We start from the raw sequence: 19,269 nt of genomic DNA on the forward strand, positions 1-19,269 counted from the left end.
TGGACAGACACTTGACTGGGAGTGACCTTGTCTCTCTGCTTCACGGTGCTCCGCTGTGGCGAAGTTGGGGGGTTGGCCTCCCCCTCCTTTGTTGCTCCGTCGCTCCGCTGTAGGCTCGAGTTCTGTTTCGGCCCCTCGCCTTCTCCCCCGTGATGTCGGTTCTCTGTTTTCTTCCCGGAGCTCCGCCGATTGCGGGGGAGGGAGCTAGGTAGCCCAGCCTACTGGCGGACTTCATGCGCACAGTCGGTCACTTTTACTTTAACCATCCCGTCTCTCCGGCGCAGCCGGCGGAGTCGGACACCACCGCGATTCAGAATCGTCCTCCGAAAATTTGTGCTATTTTATGCTTAACCCTTAAACGCCGAAGCGGTAAAAATAAAAAACTCCCCCGAATTCCGGAGCCGGGTTTTTGAGTGAGCACGGAAGCGGAAAAAATATTTTTTTCAAAAAATCACAGCGCGCTTAGTTTTGAAGATTAAGAGTTCATTTTTGGCTCCTTTTTTTGTCATTGCCTGAAATTTAGTATGCAATCATCAGAAATTAAAAATAATATCATTATCATATGGTAATAATGCGATATATGGTAGCGAAAAAAAAATTCATACATAATTGTATTAAAATCACGCTGTGCAAAAAACGGTAAAAGCTAACGAATTTCTTTTTTTTTCGTTGTATTTTACACTAAATTTCAATCATTTTGATATATAATACATTGTAAAACAATAAAAAGCAAACACCGGAAAAAAATATTATCACAAAATGATGTACGAATTCGTAATGCGCGTACGTAAAAAAAAAAAATGTTTTTTTCAAAAAATTCACGGTAAAACTAAATATTGTTCTAGAGACTTCCAATTTGTTTCAAAATGAAAACAAATGATTGACTATTACGATACTGTAAGAGTTTTAGCTTACAATTGCGTTTTTCGACCATTTCGGTAAGAGTCAAAGTTGACCAAACGTTGGTTTTTTTTCTATTTATCGAGATTTATATGCAAATATTTCGAAAATGAGAAAAGCTACAACCTTCAAATATTTTTCCTTTTATTTTACATGAAATTGCGCACATTTTCATATATAAAACTCTATGAAATGCCGAATATGAAACGGAGCAAATTTTCCGAGAATTCGATGTACGCAATTCGGAGATTTATGGCGGAGAATCCGCGCGCGGAGGGAAGGAAAGTTTTTTTAATAAATTCACCATAAATCGAAATATTGTGCTAGAGACTTCCAATTTGTTGCAAAATGAAGGTAAATGATTGAATATTACTAAAATATAAGAGTTTTAGCTTACAATTGCGTTTTTCGACCATTTCGGTAGAGTCAAAGTTGACCGAACGTGTTTTTTTTCTATTTATCGTGATTTATATGCAAATATTTCGAAAATGAGAAAAGCTACAACCTTCAATTATTTTCGTTGTATTCTACATGAAATTGCACACATTTTCATATATATAACTTTATGTAACGGCTAATTTAAAATGGTGCAAACATTACCACAATCGCACGTATGATTTTTTCGGAAGAGTTACCACGCGGACGTAAGGAAAATGTTATTTTTTTCATAAATTCACCATAAATCGAAATATTGTGCTAGAGACTTCCAATTTGTTACAAAATTAAGGTAAATGATTGAATATTACTAAAATTATACGAGTTTTAGCTTACAATTGTGTTTTTCGACCATTTCGGTAGAGTCAAAATTGACCGAAGGTTGAAAACTTTGTCACTTATCATTTTTTATATGAAAATATTTCAAACTGATAAAAGCTACAACCATGGGTTGTTTTTAGTTGTATTGTGCATGAAATTGCGCACATTTCCATATATAAAACTTTATGTAACGGCTAATTTTAAAATGGTGCAAACATTACCACAATTGCATGTATGATTTTTTTCGGAAGAGTTACCGCGCGGACGTAAGGAAAAAGTTTTTTCATAAATTCACCATAAATCGAAATATTGTGCTAGAGACTTCCAATTTGTTGCAAAATTAAGGTAAATAGTTGAATATTACTACAATATAAGCGTTTTAGCTTACAATTGCGTTTTCGACCATTTCGGAGAGTCAAAAGTTGACCGAAGGTTGAAATTTTGGCACTTATCGTTATTTATATGGAAATATTTCAAAAATGATAAAAGTTACAATCATGATTATTTTTAGTTGTATTCTAAATGAAATGCGCACATTTTCATATATAATACTTCATGTAACGGATAATTTAAAATGGTGCAAAAATTATGTCAAAGTGACGAAATAATTTTTGAGATGTGTCACTGATACTTTTTAGTGCGATAAGAAAGAAATTCGCGCTTGCGCGCCTGCGTAACGATTGTAAACAAAACAACGCCTTGATCCATGAACTCCCAGCATCCCCCAAGGCGCGTGATTCAAAAGTTTTTGGCTCGTAGGCCTATAAGTATTTTTCCGCGAATTTTTAAAAAAACTTTTTTGAGCCAACGTATGGTACGTCATTCGGAAATCGGGGGAGATTTTGACTCGACGTTTAATACGTCCATTCGGCGTTTAAGGGTTAAGTTAATCATAAGTTATTGATAAGTTATCTTAAGCTGGGTCCCTCCCTTGCCCTCTGTTTTCCTACTTCGGCCACACAAACGGAGCTATATATTATGCCTATTAAGGCGGTGGGGAGGGGAGGGGTTAAGCCCAAAAATTTTTCACTCTCCGGCATGCAACGGAGTTCTAGAGTAGCCCTGTAAGTGTTATAGTGATACTCATGTATCCTTCCACTTACAGACTACCAACTGTGAGCACCCGGGGTGCAATGCCGTACACCAGGACCCCTGTGGGCATGAAGTCTGAAGGTCCCACGCTCCGTGCGCGACTCCTCACGGGAATCTGCAGGTCTGGTTCCACGAAACGTGTACGATCTGCTATGATCTTGTGAGTCAGTTTTTGGACGGGGTAAGTATTTCCTGCTGTATATATAGGATTTAAATACTGAATTATATCTTAAGTCTAAGTTTGAAATATGTCTTTTAAGCTTAAGTTCTCCATATTATTGTGAAATATATGCCGGAAATGTGTAGGCTTAAGGCTCTATTTTAGTCTAAGGTTGAACCTCAACTTTAAACTAAAAGCTAATAGACACCCTTTCTTCCAGGCTGCCGCGGTTAGAGAGACCGCCCTTGCAACCTTGAGGGCTTGGGTCGGTGGCTTCGGCAAGAACGCCGCTAAGGGACAGCCCTACATCTTAGAAAAGAGGATGGCTGTCCATGCTGTTCCCGGCGGCAAGTCGACGGGGTACGTCGACCCGGCGGAGGCAGCCCTGACGATGACGACAATCCAGCGGCAGGTCGCCGCATGTATGAAGGAACCAGGCCAGGACATTTCAGCGGAAGTCGCCATACTGGACCTTAATGTTGAACCAATTGTAGGTGTAGACGACCTGTTGGTCGAGGTAGGTACGTTGGACGCTCAAGGGCTTCCCTTGGGCGCCTCTGGATCTTCTTCTCCCGCTATTTCTACTGCTTCCTTCCAAGGCTTTACGGGAGCTGAGCTCCCATATTCTACGCCTAGCGCTTCTGTAAAACCTAAGGTGAAGGGGCACAGGGCGCAGAAAACCCTAACGAAGGCGTCGTCGTCATCCAAAAAGGCTTCGTCGACGTCATCGTCTCGTAAGTCTTCGGCTTCAAATCCCGGAGCAGAGAAGGGTAAATCTTCTGCTTCGGGCTCGAGGTTTTCCAAGAGCAAGTCCTCCAAGGAGAGGCCCCGTAATCCGGCGGAGTCAACGGTCTCTCCTCCTCCTGAGGTACCTCTAGTGAGTTACCCTTCCACCTCTGCATCTGCTCCTACCTTTGATCCCAACACTTTCTCCGTCGGGATGATGCAGCGATGATGGTTTGGTAGGCTCATTGAGGACAAGTATGGAGCAGATGTTTTCACAGTTATCCGACAGGGATCACTACTCAGGAGAACCTAATGTCAAGTTTTTAACCAGGCCCCTCAAGCTACCTCCCCGGCACCTGGTGTTGGCCTGATCCAGCTTCCTCCCCATGATTCTCTTCCTCCTTTCACAATGAACAACCCCTGGAGAGTGGCTTCCTACGCCCCTTTCCAGGCTGGACTCATTTCCATCCCGGAGTGCGGTACTCGAAGGGTCGAAGACTTCGAGTTTTACCCAGAGAATCTTCAGCCGCCGTTCATTGGCTACGCCAGGCTGACGGAGGCAGCTATGACCAGGGAGGATAAGGTCCCTAGGGAGACAGTGCTGTACTCCCGGGACCAGGCTCAAAGAGAGTGGCTTTGGTGTTTAGAGGAGATGGACTGCTCTAACACCAGGATTCAGGCTTTCAAGAGTCCCTTCACCATCTTTACGATGGAGGAAGAGGCTCCTCTCCCCTTCTTAACGAAGATCGCCGCTGTTACCATCCCAGCTGGCTTGAAGGGAGAACCCTTGCCTCAGTTAAAGGAAGCAGATCCCACTTCTCCTTTGCTCCCTTCGCTTGGAGATTTGTGGGAGGATTTACCAAACACCTTCTCGGCAGGCAAGCTCAAGCCGGACTGCGCCATGGACCAGTTCGGCGAGAAGCTACCAAGACTTCCTGAAAGCCTCATTCAAGCTGAGTTTGAGCTAAGACTAGGCTTGCCAGGTCTATGAACACCATGGCAATGACGGAAGTAGCGGCTATATCCTACGCTTCAGAGCCGCTCTTCAAATTATTGACCAAGTCGCAGACTTGTATGGTCCAATCGGACTTGTACGAGTTTGTGACAGCGAGGGTCAATTGTCGGAAGCATGTCCTCCAGGAAGCAACTATTCGGCATGAGCCGAATAAGCTGCTTTCTTCAAACATCTGGGGGGCAGACCTCTTCCCGGAAGCAATGGTTAAGGAGGTCCAGAATGAAGCAACGAGGCTAAACCAAAGCCTCAAGGATCGTTGGTGCCTCACTGTTAAGAGGCTCCAAGATCAGCCTTCAGCAGGCAAAAAGCTGAAAAAGGCTAGATGGTTCCAGCCTTATCAGAAAAAACCTCAACGCTTCAACCAGGCTGTGTCAGCTATGCCGATCGTTCAGCCAGGCCAGCCTTCTACATCGAAGACACCGGCTCAACCCATCTACGTGATTTCCCCTCAGGCTCAGCCTTCCACTTCCTACGCTGTCTCCCCGGCCTTTAACCAGGTGTTCGAGGGCCAAGCCTTCCAACACTATGACCGGTTCGCCAGGGGAGGTAGGGCTAGGGGATCCTTTCGTCAGAGAGGATCAGGAAGGTCGCTCAATAGGGGAAAGCACTTCCGTGGAGGCCGCGGAGGTCACTCGACCCAGCAGCAGTGAGATCTCCAAGGTAGGAGGGAGGCTGTTTCTCTTCCGGCATCGGTGGGGATTCAGCAAATGGGCACAAAGCATTGTGTCGAAAGGCCTGGGTTGGAGTTGGATTGGAGGCCCCCCTCCACCCAGACCGTTCCTTCAACTTCCATCGAAAGAACTGACGGAGTATGCGGAGGAGCTCCTTCAGAAAGGAGCAATAGCGAGAGTCAAGAGATTAAAGTTTCAGGGTCGCTTGTTCAGCGTACCAAAGAAAGGCTCATTAAAAAGAAGGGTAATCTTAGACTTGTCCCGCTTAAACTTGGCCATTCGCTGCGACAAGTTCAAAATGCTGACTATCTCGCAGGTGCGGACCTTACTTCCCCGTGGGGCCGTCACCACCTCTATCGATCTTACAGACGCATACTATCATATCCCTATTGCAAGACACTTTCGCCCTTATCTGGGCTTCAGACTAGGAGACCAAGCATTCTCCTTCAAGGTAGTTCCTTTCGGTCTGAATGTAGCACCCAGACTATTCACGAAATTGGCGGAAGTAGTCGTTCAGCAACTGAGGTCTCAAGGGATAATGGTAGTAGCGTACCTTGACGACTGGTTGATTTGGGCACCAACAGTCGAGGAATGTCGCAAAGCCACAATGAAGGTCATTCAATTCCTGGAATATCTGGGGTTCCAGATAAACAGGACAAAGTCAAGACTCACTCCGGAGTCCAGCTTTCAATTATGGGCATCCAATGGAATCTATCCTCCCATACTCTGTCGATTCCACTAGTCAAGAGGAAAGAAATAGTGAAGTCAGTGAAGCAATTTCTAAAGTACAAATATGCTTCAAGGAGAAACCAGGAAAGAATCCTAGGTTCCCTTCAATTTGCCTCAGTGACAAACATCTTGATGAAAGCCAAACTGAAAGACTTAACCAGGATCTGGCGCTCACGAGCAAATGTCAGTCCAGGGACAAGCTGTCAACAATACCACAGATTCTCTGGAATCGTCTGCGCCCTTGGACAAAGTTAAAGAACCTGTCCATGTCAGTACCCCTTCAGTTTCCCCCTCCGGGAATCACTATCCACACAGACGCTTCATTAAGCGGCTGGGGAGGATATTCTCAGTTCAAGAAAGTTCAGGGAACATGGTCACCCCAATTCTGCCAGCTTCACATAAATGTATTGGAAGCAATGGCAGTGTTCCTGACTCTGAAGAGGTTACGCCCTCCAAAGAACTCTCATATAAAGTTAGTTCTGGACAGCGCAGTGGTAGTTCACTGCATAAACAGGGGAGGCTCCAAGTCAAGACACCTGAATCATGTCATGGTAGCCATCTTTTCCCTGGCGGACAAGTTCAGTTGGCACCTCTCCTCCACCCATCTGGCCGGAGTGAGAAATGTCATAGCAGATGCTCTTTCCCGTTCAGTTCCTCTGGAGTCAGAATGGTCACTGGACAACAGTTCGTTCCAATGGATTCTCCGGAGGGTACCAGGCCTGCAAGTAGATCTGTTTGCATCTCAAACGAACCACAAACTTCCCTGTTATGTGGCTCCCAACCTGGACCCTCTGGCCTATGCCACGGACGCCCTGTCCATAGATTGGAACAACTGGGAGAGGATTTATGTCTTTCCTCCGGTGAATCTTCTCCTGAAAGTGCTGAACAAACTCAGGATGTTCAAGGGTCAGATAGCTCTAGTAGCTCCGGACTGGCTGAAGAGCAACTGGTACCCCTTACTGCTGGAATTGGGTCTTCGTCCCCTTTGAATTCCCAATCCCAGACTCTCCCAGTCAGTACAAATGAAGACTGTGTTCGCTTCCTCAGGAATTCTCAAAGCCCTAACTTTATGGACTTCATGAAGTTTGCGGCCAAGAGGGATGCAAATATCGATCCACAAAATATCCTTTTCCTGGAATCAGATAAAAGGGATTCAACTTTGAGGCAGTATGACGCTGCAGTTAAAAAGTTGGCATCCTTCCTGAGGGAATCAGACATTGAAATCATGACAATCAATTCAGCTATATCCTTTTTCAGATCCTTATTTGAAAAAGGGTTCGCAGATAGTACTATTACGACAAACAAGTCAGCCTTGAAGAAGATTTTTCAATAGGGTTTTAACATAGACTTAACAGACTCTTACTTTTCGTCTATTCCCAAGGCTTGTGCTAGCCTTAGGCCTTCAGTAAGGCCTACTTCAGTGTCATGGTTTCTAAATGATGTTCTAAAACTGGCTTCGGATACAGATAATACGGCATGTTCATTTATAATGCTCTTAAGAAAAACATTATTTTTATTAAGCTTGGCTTCAGGAGCTAGAATTTCAGAACTGTCGGTTATCCAGGGATGCGGGTCATGTAGAATTTCTTCCTTCAGGAGAAGTTCTGCTTTCTCCAGATCGCAGCTTTTTAGCAAAAAATGAGGATCCTTTGTTGAGGTGGGAACCATGGAAGGTTATACCCCTTCCCCAAGATCTTTCTCTTTGTCCAGTAACGTCCTTACGAGCCTTCTGTCTAGGACATCCTCATCCTCTTCGGGTCCCCTCTTTAGGAGAGAAAAAGGTGGTACTTTATCAATTAAAGGTATTAGGCAACAGATCCTATACTTTATTAAGCAAGCTAACCCTGAATCCTTCCCCAAGGCACACGATGTCAGGGCAGTGGCCACCTCAATCAATTACTTTCAACATATGAATTTTGATGATTTGAAAAAATATACTGGATGGAAATCGCCGACAGTATTTAAGTCTTTGGAATCTCTAAAATTTTCAGCAGTTGCAGCAGGTAACATAGTTTCCCCTGACTCTGCTCAGTAGTTTAGTTGAAGATCCAGATCTCCTTTCTGCCTATCTCAGCCAACAGTTTGTCTAACCTACCATGTTCCTCTACACTTGCCCTTGAGTCTTAGCTGCTCTTGTGATGGTTTAGTGGGTGTCCCTTATTTTTATGCTAGGGTCACCCACAATTGATTGTACATACTAACTTTAAGGTGTGGTCCCCTTATTTTTATGCTAGGGTGCCACATCCCCATTACCAATGGTTTATTGTATTTGGTATTGATTATCTATGAAACATTATTTGGTGTGTTTTTTAGATTAAGATTTTTCACACACTGGTTTATTATATTTGGTATTAATATTCTATAAAACTTATTTGGTGTGTTTTTTTAGATTAAGATTTTCACACATGTTTATTTTTATATGTGGTATTAAATATATATAAAACCTTATTTGGTGTTGTTTTTTAGATTAAGATTTTCAACCCACACATGTTTTATTTTCATATTTCATACCTGTAACTGGTGTAAAGACTTTGTAAATAATTTTAGTTATAAGTTACTTTTAATTATTGTTCTCTATTCAGATTTGTATGATCAATCTGTATAAATATTTTGTTACAATTATAGTATGTAGTTGAATTTTAGTTTTATTGAGACCTTCTTTATTTTCAATCTTGTGCTAATTCTCTGGAACAATTTCGCGCAGCGACACAAACTGAGCCCAGAAAAAGGATTTTGACGTAGGAAAAATCTATTTCTGGGCGATTGGTTCGTGTCGCCCAGTGAAATCCCACCTCTTCCCAACCCTTCGCTCAAGATTGATTGCTAACTTCAGGATGGCCACCAGAGGTGCGGCAGTCACCTAAGCGTGGGTTGTAGTAGTAGTAGTTGCTGCCCGTTCTGTGGGTCGGCTCTCTCCTTGAGGGATTTTGTTGTGGGAAATTTCTAATTGACAAGAAGTTCGTGGTAGTGGTCTCACTCGCCCTAGTGTTCATACCGACGCCCTTCTTTTATTTGGTGGGTGAGCGAGTCAGTTATACTGACCTTTTCTTTATTTTGTTTATTCTCTGGTATTTGTTAGATCATTTACCTAAGAAATAATGAACTAAAGGATTATTTCGCTGGGCGACACGAACCAATCGCCCAGAAATAGATTTTTCCTATGTCAAAATCCTTTTTTTGCAAAACTATGAAATAGTCTTCCTGGCAGTCTTGTAGATGTTGATGAGCCTAATTTTCAGAGATGCTTTCATACTTCTTTTAAAGTGTGAAACAGTCTGTTACTCTTACTCTAACATTACTTAATTTTGGAAAAACTTGTCCTATATACCCTGTCTTTATTTCATGTCTACTGTGAACTACTATTTACCATAATTTTGATATTTTTACACATGGGCATTTTACTTTTAAGAGGCTTACTTAGCAAGACAATGGCCGGTATGACTTGTTCAGTAGAATGATAAAACACACTGGGATAGAAAGTAAGGAACTGAGAACAATAACTCATTAATTCTTTGTGAAAGTCAGCAAATGATGATGCAATAAACAACTTGACAATACAGTTATTTACATATACTGAACAAATTACAGCTGTTATTATTATTATATTATTATTACGTTATTATCCAAGCTTCAACCATAGCTGGAAAAACTGAGTGATACAAGTTGCAGGGTCCCAATAGGGAAAGCAGCACAGTACAGAAAAGGAAACTGAGAAGAACGAGAACTAAAAAAGAAAAACAAGATTAAATACAACAAATGTGATGAATAACATCATTAGGTAAACAGAGCTAATAGCAAACAGACTATGACAAGAGATTTATGACAGCATGCTCAGCAAAAATGTATGCGTACCAGCTTTGAACTTTGGAAGTTCCAATAATTCAAATGCAGGACTGGGCGGTTCATGCCACAATCTGGCCTAAACAGGATTAGAATTTCCAGAAAACTGTGTTCAACAATACAAGTATAAACCAGCTGCTAAAATTTCTAGGTATACCCATTTTTTGAGCAACTGTTTCTCAAAAGTGTGACAGCCAGATTTCCAAATGAGTTTCATGAACTTGAAAAACTTTCTCACTAAAAAGATCTGGTTGGGGTGTCCAGTGCCCTTGAACTGCCAACAATAATACTTTAAGTTTAGGTAGGATTTAACATGATTTTCACCATGCATTAATTTTAGTTCAATCTCTGCTAAGAGATTCAGAAGTCACAGGTCAAGTGATATGATGAATGCAAAAAGAATATCATCATCTGCATAGGCAATATGCTTGTTTTTAAGGCCAAACAATATATATAATGTGAAAATTACTGGGGCAAGACCACTACACTGCAAACACCAGAGATTACGTTCTTGTAATCAACCCCTGCTTCTTATTAATCAAAAAAATTAATAAATAATTAAATAAATAAATAAATAAATAAATAAATAAAAAATAATTAAATAAATAAAGAAAAATAATTAAATAAAAATAAATAAAAAATAAATGCAGTCTATTACTTTAGTTAAAACTTCTAAATAATAATATTGCACTAGGACTCCCAATTGAAAACAAGGGGCCTCATGATTAATGCAGTATAAAGCAAACTAAAGTCAAGACCAATCATATAAAATTCATGGTAAAATTCTAGGTGTTCCTGTACAACACAGGAAATTAAATGAAGGACATAACACGCTCTCAGGTCATTGTAGATGTCAAACTGCAAACTAGGGAACAGATAATAACATTAGGCATAAGCATTCAGACTCTTTGCAATAGACATTCAAAATAATTATATACTTCGAGTTAAAGAAGTTGGGTGGTAATTATCAAGGGTAGAGCTTCTCCAACAATTTATCTAATGGAGTAACATTGTTGGTATTCCAACTAAATAATCAGCAGTTTTCACAAAAATAGGGAAAACACTGACTGATTCCACACACTCACAAGAAACAAGGAAGAGTAAAAGATTCGTAATTTCACAGGACCATCAAATTAAACCAGCTAAAAAGGCTGTCTTTTTCTTTGGACAGTGAGTGAAGTGACAGAGGTATCTCATTTAAGCAAGAAGGACCTGTTATGTTTATACCAGAAAGTGCAGAACTGAAAATATCCCAACATTTATGATTCTGAGTTGTACCAGGAACATAAACTGTATTCATTTTCAGCTGAAGCATAGTTGGGTTTAGTACAAAACAGATTTATTCCTTTCAAAGATTATAAGCCTCCTGTTTCTTCAAGTAAACACTTAATCATCGTGGAACCAGACTTAATTTTTACTACAAAAATTCAACAAATAACAAGGAATTATTAGTATGGCAAAACTATAATTTCAAGGAACAACAGGCTCAACTTCTGTATACAACTGTGAACAATTCAGAAGTGAAAAGTTATACTCGAAATTCCATCCCACTCTGTCTGAAATTTAATATATATATATATATATATATATATATATATATATATATATATATATATATATATACAGTGGTCGCCCCCGTATTCGGGATGTACCAGACCCCCCGTGAATAGTTAGAACCCGCGAATGTTTAGAACCCCTATAAAAATGCTAAAAACAGCTTATTTTGTTAGTTAAAACTCAAGAAAAACCACTAAAAATATTCATACTTGGTTTTTTAATAGTTTTATCACAAAAAGTGCATTTTATGATGAAATTGATTAAAAACCAGGAATTTGTGGATATTTCTCATAGAAAAATACCACGAATGTGTGAATTTTCCGCGAATAATGCGGGGAAAGTTCTCGAGAGAAATCCGCAGATGTGTGAGTGCGATAATCCAGAGAACGTGAATATGGGGGCCCACTGTATATATATATATATATATATATATATATATATATATATATATATATATCACATGAGTAGGATAAATCAGGGAAGCCTTGTACAGTTTTAATAATTAAAGAATCTATAGGATACACGGTACTGGTTACAACACCAATGGCATTCAGAAGAGTCAAGAACTCTTAGGCAACGGCAATCAGTAGGAAAAACAGAATTTAACTACACATAAGTATAAAAGATGTACGTCCATCATCTTCCTGTTTCTTAGCCAGGGTGATGATAAGAGCGTAATAAATAACATCTGGTCTGTGATATAAGGAACACAAATATAAGCTGTCATGCCTGTCACAAACTTATACTACTAAGGCTGCTCTTAAAAATTATCAAGTTGTAAAGCATGTATTGTGAAATGCTGACAACATCTATAGTGAAGCAATGAAACGTATGTGAAGTATATTCATAATTCATTAAAAGAATGTGCATTTTTGGTAGAATCAAAGCATCTCACGGGACGCTACTAGCAGAAAGTACAGGATCCTTCAAGGATTGTCCAGACATTCTAAAGTTAGATCCTTCTCTAAGTGCAGTCTTTTTCCTTTGCTGCACATACGCTCATATATCATTCTCATAACAATTACAGTGGTACCTTGACATACAAAAGTCCCAGCTTACACAAAAAATTCAAGTTATGAAAGCAAATACGTTGGCTCTACATACAAAAAAAGTTCAGGTTACGAAAGGTTGTTGCTGTAAAGGCCCGAGATTCGCCCGGACCACCAAGAACAATTTTAAAACTCGCGTGCCGCCAACTGAGCAGACTCGCCACCATCCTCCCGTTCTCCCACCATTGGTTCCTGATGCTAGTCACCGCCGTAAGATCCTGCTCTCCTATTGGTAAGCATCTACCCCATGTGCTCTATGTATTCTATTGGTAAAAGGATGCTGTAAATTGAAAAACTTATTCATGCGATATATTTAATAAAAAAACATTAGGTAAAGATAGAATAAAGAAGAGAAATGAATGGTTATTATACTGTTTGGTAGTTTCAGTAGGGGAAGAGGGATAATGAAAATTTCTGGGCTCAGTTCGTGTCGCTGCCCGAAATATCCCTTTAATCCATTATTTCTAAGGTAAAATGAACTAACAAATACCAGAGAATAAATAAATAAAGAAAAAGGTCAGTATAACTGACTCGCTCACCCTCCAAGAGGGCGTCGGTATGAACACTAGGGCGAGTGAGACCACTACCACGAACCTCTTACCAATAGAAATCTCCTACGACAAAACCCCCACAAGAGGGGAGCCGACCCACAGAATGGGCAGCAACTACTACTACTCCACCCCACGCTACCGACTGCTGCGCCTCTGGTGGCCATCCTTTACGTTAGCACGTGCCTTACCAGACGTACTTTTTTGTCTCTGTGTTTTTCGTGCCCCTTTGTGAGGATTTTATCTAATTATGGAGCGTTCAGCCATCGCATCAGCTAAGTTAAGTATTCCGTAAAGTTCCTACTTAGTTTTTTTTTTCCAGCTTTGAGTCAGTATTTGCCGTTTTTTAGGTATAAATACTGGCTCGCGGCCGGAAGCATGGCGGCATTGTTCTGCCTTGTGGCGGGTTCGTTCTTGGTCTTCCATACCTAGAACCTTCCCTTTTACTTTACGCTCTATTACTAGTTATCTACATTATGTTAGGGGTCCAGCCTACTTGGTTTATGTCATGAATACATGTCTTCTTTTACCTTGCGTAGGCATTTAGTTTCTATCCAGACCCTAGCCACAGCTCTTAGTATCGGCCCCGGCTAGCTTTGAGTGGTAGACTTTCTCTCGGGTTAGTCGTACACTCCTGGATTTTTTCTCCTACTGTTTTATTTTCCTACTTTCATTTTAATTTAATTTTTAGTGATTTTGTGTATTTTAGGTTAGCCTACGGCATCTGGCACGTTAGAGTAGCCTAGGTTCATTATATCATGGTCCCCGACAGTTTTGTTGCTTCCTCTCATCAGTTTTTGTTGCATCTACGATAGCATCTCGCTGATTAGTTTGGTTGCATTAACCTAGGCTACGTTTTTTTTGTGTGTGTTTTATCAAGTTACCGCTTCGTGGTCACCATGTGATCGCGATGCAGCCAGGCGCCCGTCCAGTCACCCTGCCCTCCTCCCGCTCTCCCATAGCCATAGAGCCGGGGAGAGAGGGAGGACCGTCCTCGCTCGCTCCACCCGGGCCTGTCTCCCTCTCTCCCTACGCGGAGGGAGTAGGGGAGGCTGGACAGACACAGGACTGGACTTGACCGTTCTCTCTGCTTCACTGTGCTTTGTTGTGACTGGGTAGGGGATTGGCCTTCCCCCTCCTTGGTTGCTCCGTTGCCCCGATGTTTGCTCGAGTCTGTTTTGCCCTCTCGCTTCTTCCCAGTTTGTCGGTGCTTTTTTATCTTACCGGAGCTCCGTCAATCACGAGGAAGGGAGCTGGTTCCCCGCTCGCGGGCGGACCTCAGGCGTACAGTTGGTCTTTTAACTAACCATCCCGTCTCGTCGGTATACCGGGAGACGAACACCTCCGCGACCCGGAACCATTCCGGAATTTAGTGCTATTTATGCTTAAGTGTATTTTAAGTTTATTTTAAGCTATCATAAGTTTAATTTAAGCTAGCTTAAGCCGGGTTCCTCCCTTACCTCCGTTGTCACACCGGATCACTCCGGGGTTATAGCCTATTCAGGCGGTAAGGGAGGGGTTATGCCCAAAATTTTTTCGCTCTCCGGCATGCATTGGAGTTCTATTAGCCTGTAAGTGATGTCTTTTATGGTACTCATGTATCCTAAAAGACATCACTTACAGGCTAATAGAACTCCAATGCATGCACTCCAATGCATGCATTGGAGTTCTATTAGCCTGTAAGTGATGTCTTTTAGGATACATGAGTACCATAAAAGACATCACTTACAGGCTAATAGAACTCCAATGCATGCCGGAGAGCGAAAAAATTTTGGGCATAACCCCTCCCTTACCGCCTGAATAGGCTATAACCCCGGAGTGATCCGGTGTGACAACGGAGTAAGGGAGGAACCCGGCTTAAGTTAGCTTAAATTAAACTTATGATAGCTTAAAATAAACTTAAAATACACTTAAGCATAAATAGCACTAAATTCCGGAATGGTTCCGAGTCGCGGAGGTGTTCGTCTCCCGGTATACCGACGAGACGGGATGGTTAGTTAAAAGACCAACTGTACGCCTGTAAGTGATGTCTTTTATGGTACTCATGTATCCTTTCACTTACAGACCACCAACTGTGAGCATCCAGGATGCAACGCCATGCTCCAGGACCCTGTGGACATGAAGTCTGCAGGTCCCACGCTCCGTGCGCGACTCCGCATGGGAATCTGCAGGTCTGGTTCCACGAAACCTGCACTATCTGTTACGATCTTGTGAGTCAGTTCTTAGATGGGGTAAGTATTTCCAACTCCGTACATGAATTCCAATAACTGTTTTAGATCTTAAGTTTAATTTTAATCTTTTATTTTAAGCTTAAGCTCTCTTTATGTTGGGTATTACATCCCCGATAACTTTTAGGTTAAGCCTAGTCTTAGTTTAAGGTTTAATGTTAAGTTTAAACTTAAAACTAATGAACGCCCTCTCTTCCAGGCTGCTGCCGTTAGAGAGACCGCTCTGGCAACCCTGAGGGCTTGGGTCGGCGGATTCGGGAAGAACGCCGCCAAGGGACAGCCCTACATCCTGGAGAAGAGGATGGCTGTCCTGCTGTTCCCCGGCGGCAAGTCGACTGGTTATGTCGACCCGGCAGAAGCAGCCCCGACTATGGCGGCGATCCAACAGCAGATCGCCACTTCAATAAAGGAACCAGGCCACGATATCTCATCGGAAGTCGCGACACTGGATTTAAATGTAGAACCGATGGTAGGTGTTGACGACCTGTTGGTCGAGGTAGGTACGTTGGACGCCCAAGGGCTTCCCTTGGGCGCCACTGGATCTTCTTCTCCTGCTAATTCTCCAGCTTCCTTCCAAGGCTTTACAGGAGCTGAGCTCCTTTATGCTTCATCCAATGCTTCAGTGAAACCTAAGGTGAAGGGCCAGAGGGTACTGAAAACCCTCAAAAAGACGTCGTCGTCGTCCAAAAAGACTTCGTCGGCGTCAACATCTCGTAAGTCTCCGGCTGCAAACCCCGGAGCAGAGAAGTCTAGAGCTTCTGCTTCAAGCTCGAAGTCCTCTAAGAGCAGGTCTTCCAAGGAGAGGCCCCGTACTCCGGCTGAGCCGGCAGTCTCTCCTCTCCCCTTGGTACCTGTTCCAAGTTATCCCTCTACCTCCGCAGCAGCTCCGGCTTTGGATCCCAATGCTGGATTGTTGCAACACATGGGAGACTTGGTCGGCTCTCTGAGGAGCAGCATGGAGCAGATGTTCTCCCGGTTGTCCGATAGGATTACGTCCCAGGACAATATAATCGCCGGACTTAATCAGGCCCCTCTAGCTACTCCTCCAGCTTTCGGTGCTGGTCTGCTTCAGCTTCCACCTCATGACTCTCTGCCTCCGTTCTCTATGAACAACCCCTGGAGAGTGGCGTCATACGCCCCTTTCCAGGACGGCCTTATCTCTATTCCGGAATGTGGTACTCGAAGGATTGAGGACTTCGAGTTCTACCCGGAGGGCCTCCAACCGCCGTTCATTGGCTACGCCAGACTTACTGACGCAGCCATGACTAGAGAAGATAAGGTACCGAAGGAGACAGTCCTCTACTCACGTGACCAGGCTCAAAGAGAATGGCTCAGGTGTTTAGAGGAAATGGATTGTTCTAACACGAGAATACAAGCCTTTAAGAGTCCCTTCACCATTTTTACGATGGAGGAAGGAACTCCTCTTCCCTTCCTTACCAAGATAGCAACGGTCACCATTCCAGCTGCCCACAAAGGTGAATCGTTACCTCAATTAAGGGAAGCAGACCCCACATCTCCTTTGCTCCCTTCACTTGGAGAATTGTGGGAAGATTTGCCTAACACCTTTTCAGCTGGCAAGCTCAAACCAGACTGTGCTATGGATCAGTTCGGCGAGAAGCTGCCTAGGCTTCCTGACAGCCTCATTCAAGCTGAATTTGAGGCCAAGTCTAGGCTTGCCAGGTCCATGAATACCATGGCAATGACGGAAGTAGCGGCTATTTCTTATGCTTCAGAGCCGCTCTTCAAGCTCCTGACTAAGTCCCAGACGCATACCGTCCAGTCTGATATGTTTGAGTTTGCTACAGCTAGGATTAACTGCCGGAAGCATGTCCTCCAGGCAGCAACTATTCGTCATGAGCCAAATAAGTTGCTTTCCTCCAACATCTGGGGGCAGACCTCTTTCCTGAGTCGATGGTCAAGGAGGTCCAAGCTGAAGCAACAAGGCTCAACCAGAGCCTTAAAGATCGTTGGGGTCTCACAGCTAAGAGATGCCAAGACCAAGCTGCAAAAGGTAAGTCTCAGAAGAAACTTAAACGTTACCAGCCTTACCAAAAGAAGCAGCAACGTTTTACCCAGGCTGTTTCGGCTGTACCTATGGTACAATCAGCCCAACCCTCTACTTCTAAGGCTCAGTCACAACCTATTTATGTGATGTCCCCACAGCCTCAACCTTCCACTCCTACGCTGTCTCCCCAGCCTTTAACCAAGTGTTCGAGGGCCAGGCCTTTCAGCACTATGACCGGTTTGGCAGGGGAGGAAGAGCTAGGGGATCCTTTCGTCAGAGAGGATCAGGAAGGTCTCTCAACAGGGGAAAACACTTCCGTGGAGGCCGCGGAGGTCACTCAACCCAGCAACAGTGAGAGCTCAAAGGTAGGAGGGAGGCTGTTTCTCTTCCGGCATCGGTGGGGATTCAGCAATTGGGCACAGAGCATTGTGTCAAAAGGCCTGGGTTGGAGTTGGATTGCGGATCCTCCTCCATCCAGACCATTCCTTCAACTTCCATCAAAAGAAATGACGGAGTATGCGGAGGACCTCCTTCAGAAAGGAGCAATAGCAAGAGTCAACAGATTAAAGTTTCAAGTCGCTTATTCAGCTTGCCAAAGAAAGGCTCACAAAAAAGAAGGGTAATCTTAGACTTGTCCCGCTTAAACTTGGCCATTCGCTGCGACAAGTTCAAAATGCTGACTATCTCGCAGGTGCGGACCTTACTTCCCCGTGGGGCCGTCACCACCTCTATCGATCTTACAGACACATACTATCATATCCCTATTGGCAAGACACTTTCGCCCTTATCTGGGCTTCAAGATAGGAGATCAAGCATTCTCCTTCAAGGTAGTTCCCTTCGGTCTAAACGTGGCACCCAGGGTGTTCACGAAGTTGGCGGAAGTAATCGTCCAACAACTGAGGTCTCAAGGGATAATGGTAGTAGCGTATCTCGACGATTGGTTGATTTGGGCTCCAACAGTCGAGGAATGTCACAAAGCCACTCTGAAAGTAATCCAGTTCCTAGAGTATCTGGGGTTCAAGATAAACAGAACAAAGTCAAGACTCACTCCGGTGTCCAACTTTCAGTGGCTGGGCATTCAATGGAATCTATCCTCCCATACTCTGTCGATTCCATCAGCCAAGAGGAAAGAAATAGCGAAGTCAGTAAAGCAATTTCTAAAGCACAAATATGCTTCAAGGAGAAGCCAGGAAAGAATCCTGGGTTCCCTCCAATTTGCCTCAGTGACAAACATCTTGATGAAAGCCAAACTGAAAGACCTAACCAGAATCTGGCGCTCACGAGCAAATGTCAGATCCAGGGACAAGTTGTCATAAATCCCACAGATTCTACGGAATCATCTGCGCCCTTGGGCAAAATTGAAGAACCTGTCCATATCAGTACCCCTTCAGTTTCCTCCTCCGGAATCCCACACAGACGCTTCATTAAGCGGCTGGGGAGGATATTCTCAGTTCAAGAAGGTTCAAGGAACCTGGTCACCTCAGTTCCGCCAGCTTCACATAAACGTATTGGAAGCGATGGCGGTGTTCTTGACTCTGAAGAGGTTACGTCTGCCAAAGAACTCTCACATAAAGTTAGTTCTGGACAGCGCAGTGGTAGACCATTGCGTAAACAGGGGAGGCTCCAAGTCAAGACATCTGAATCATGTCATGGTAGCCATCTTCTCCCTGGCGGACAAGTTCAGTTGGCACCTCTCCTCCACCCATATAGCTGGAGTGAGAAACGTCATAGCAGATGCTCTATCCCGCGTTCCTCTGGAGTCGGATGGTCACTGGACAACAGTTCGTTCCAATGGATTCTCCGGAGGGTTCCAGGTCTGCAAGTAGATCTATTCGCATCTCAAGCGAACCACAAACTTCCATGTTATGTGGCCCCCAACCTGGACCCTCTGGCCTATGCCACAAACGCCCTGTCCATAGATTGGAACAACTGGGAGAAGATTTATGTCTTTCCTCCAGTGAATCTTCTCCTGAAGGTACTGAACAAACTCAGG

At 43.3% G+C, this 19,269-nt stretch overlaps 1 protein-coding gene and 1 pseudogene across 1 annotated transcript in view; both read right to left on the minus strand.

The window, feature by feature from the left end:
• The window catches only part of LOC135202484 (von Willebrand factor A domain-containing protein 8-like), a 672,011-nt gene that overhangs the window by 26,675 nt on the left and 626,067 nt on the right, over positions 1 to 19,269 (minus strand). The gene's annotated exons all lie outside the window — the stretch shown is intronic.
• The window catches only part of LOC135201944 (von Willebrand factor A domain-containing protein 8-like), a 47,445-nt pseudogene continuing 38,177 nt past the window's right edge, over positions 10,002 to 19,269 (minus strand).

The sequence above is a fragment of the Macrobrachium nipponense genome, chromosome 30 (genome assembly GCF_015104395.2).
Source record: "Macrobrachium nipponense isolate FS-2020 chromosome 30, ASM1510439v2, whole genome shotgun sequence".
In the NCBI taxonomy this organism is placed as follows: Eukaryota; Metazoa; Arthropoda; class Malacostraca; order Decapoda; family Palaemonidae; genus Macrobrachium; species Macrobrachium nipponense.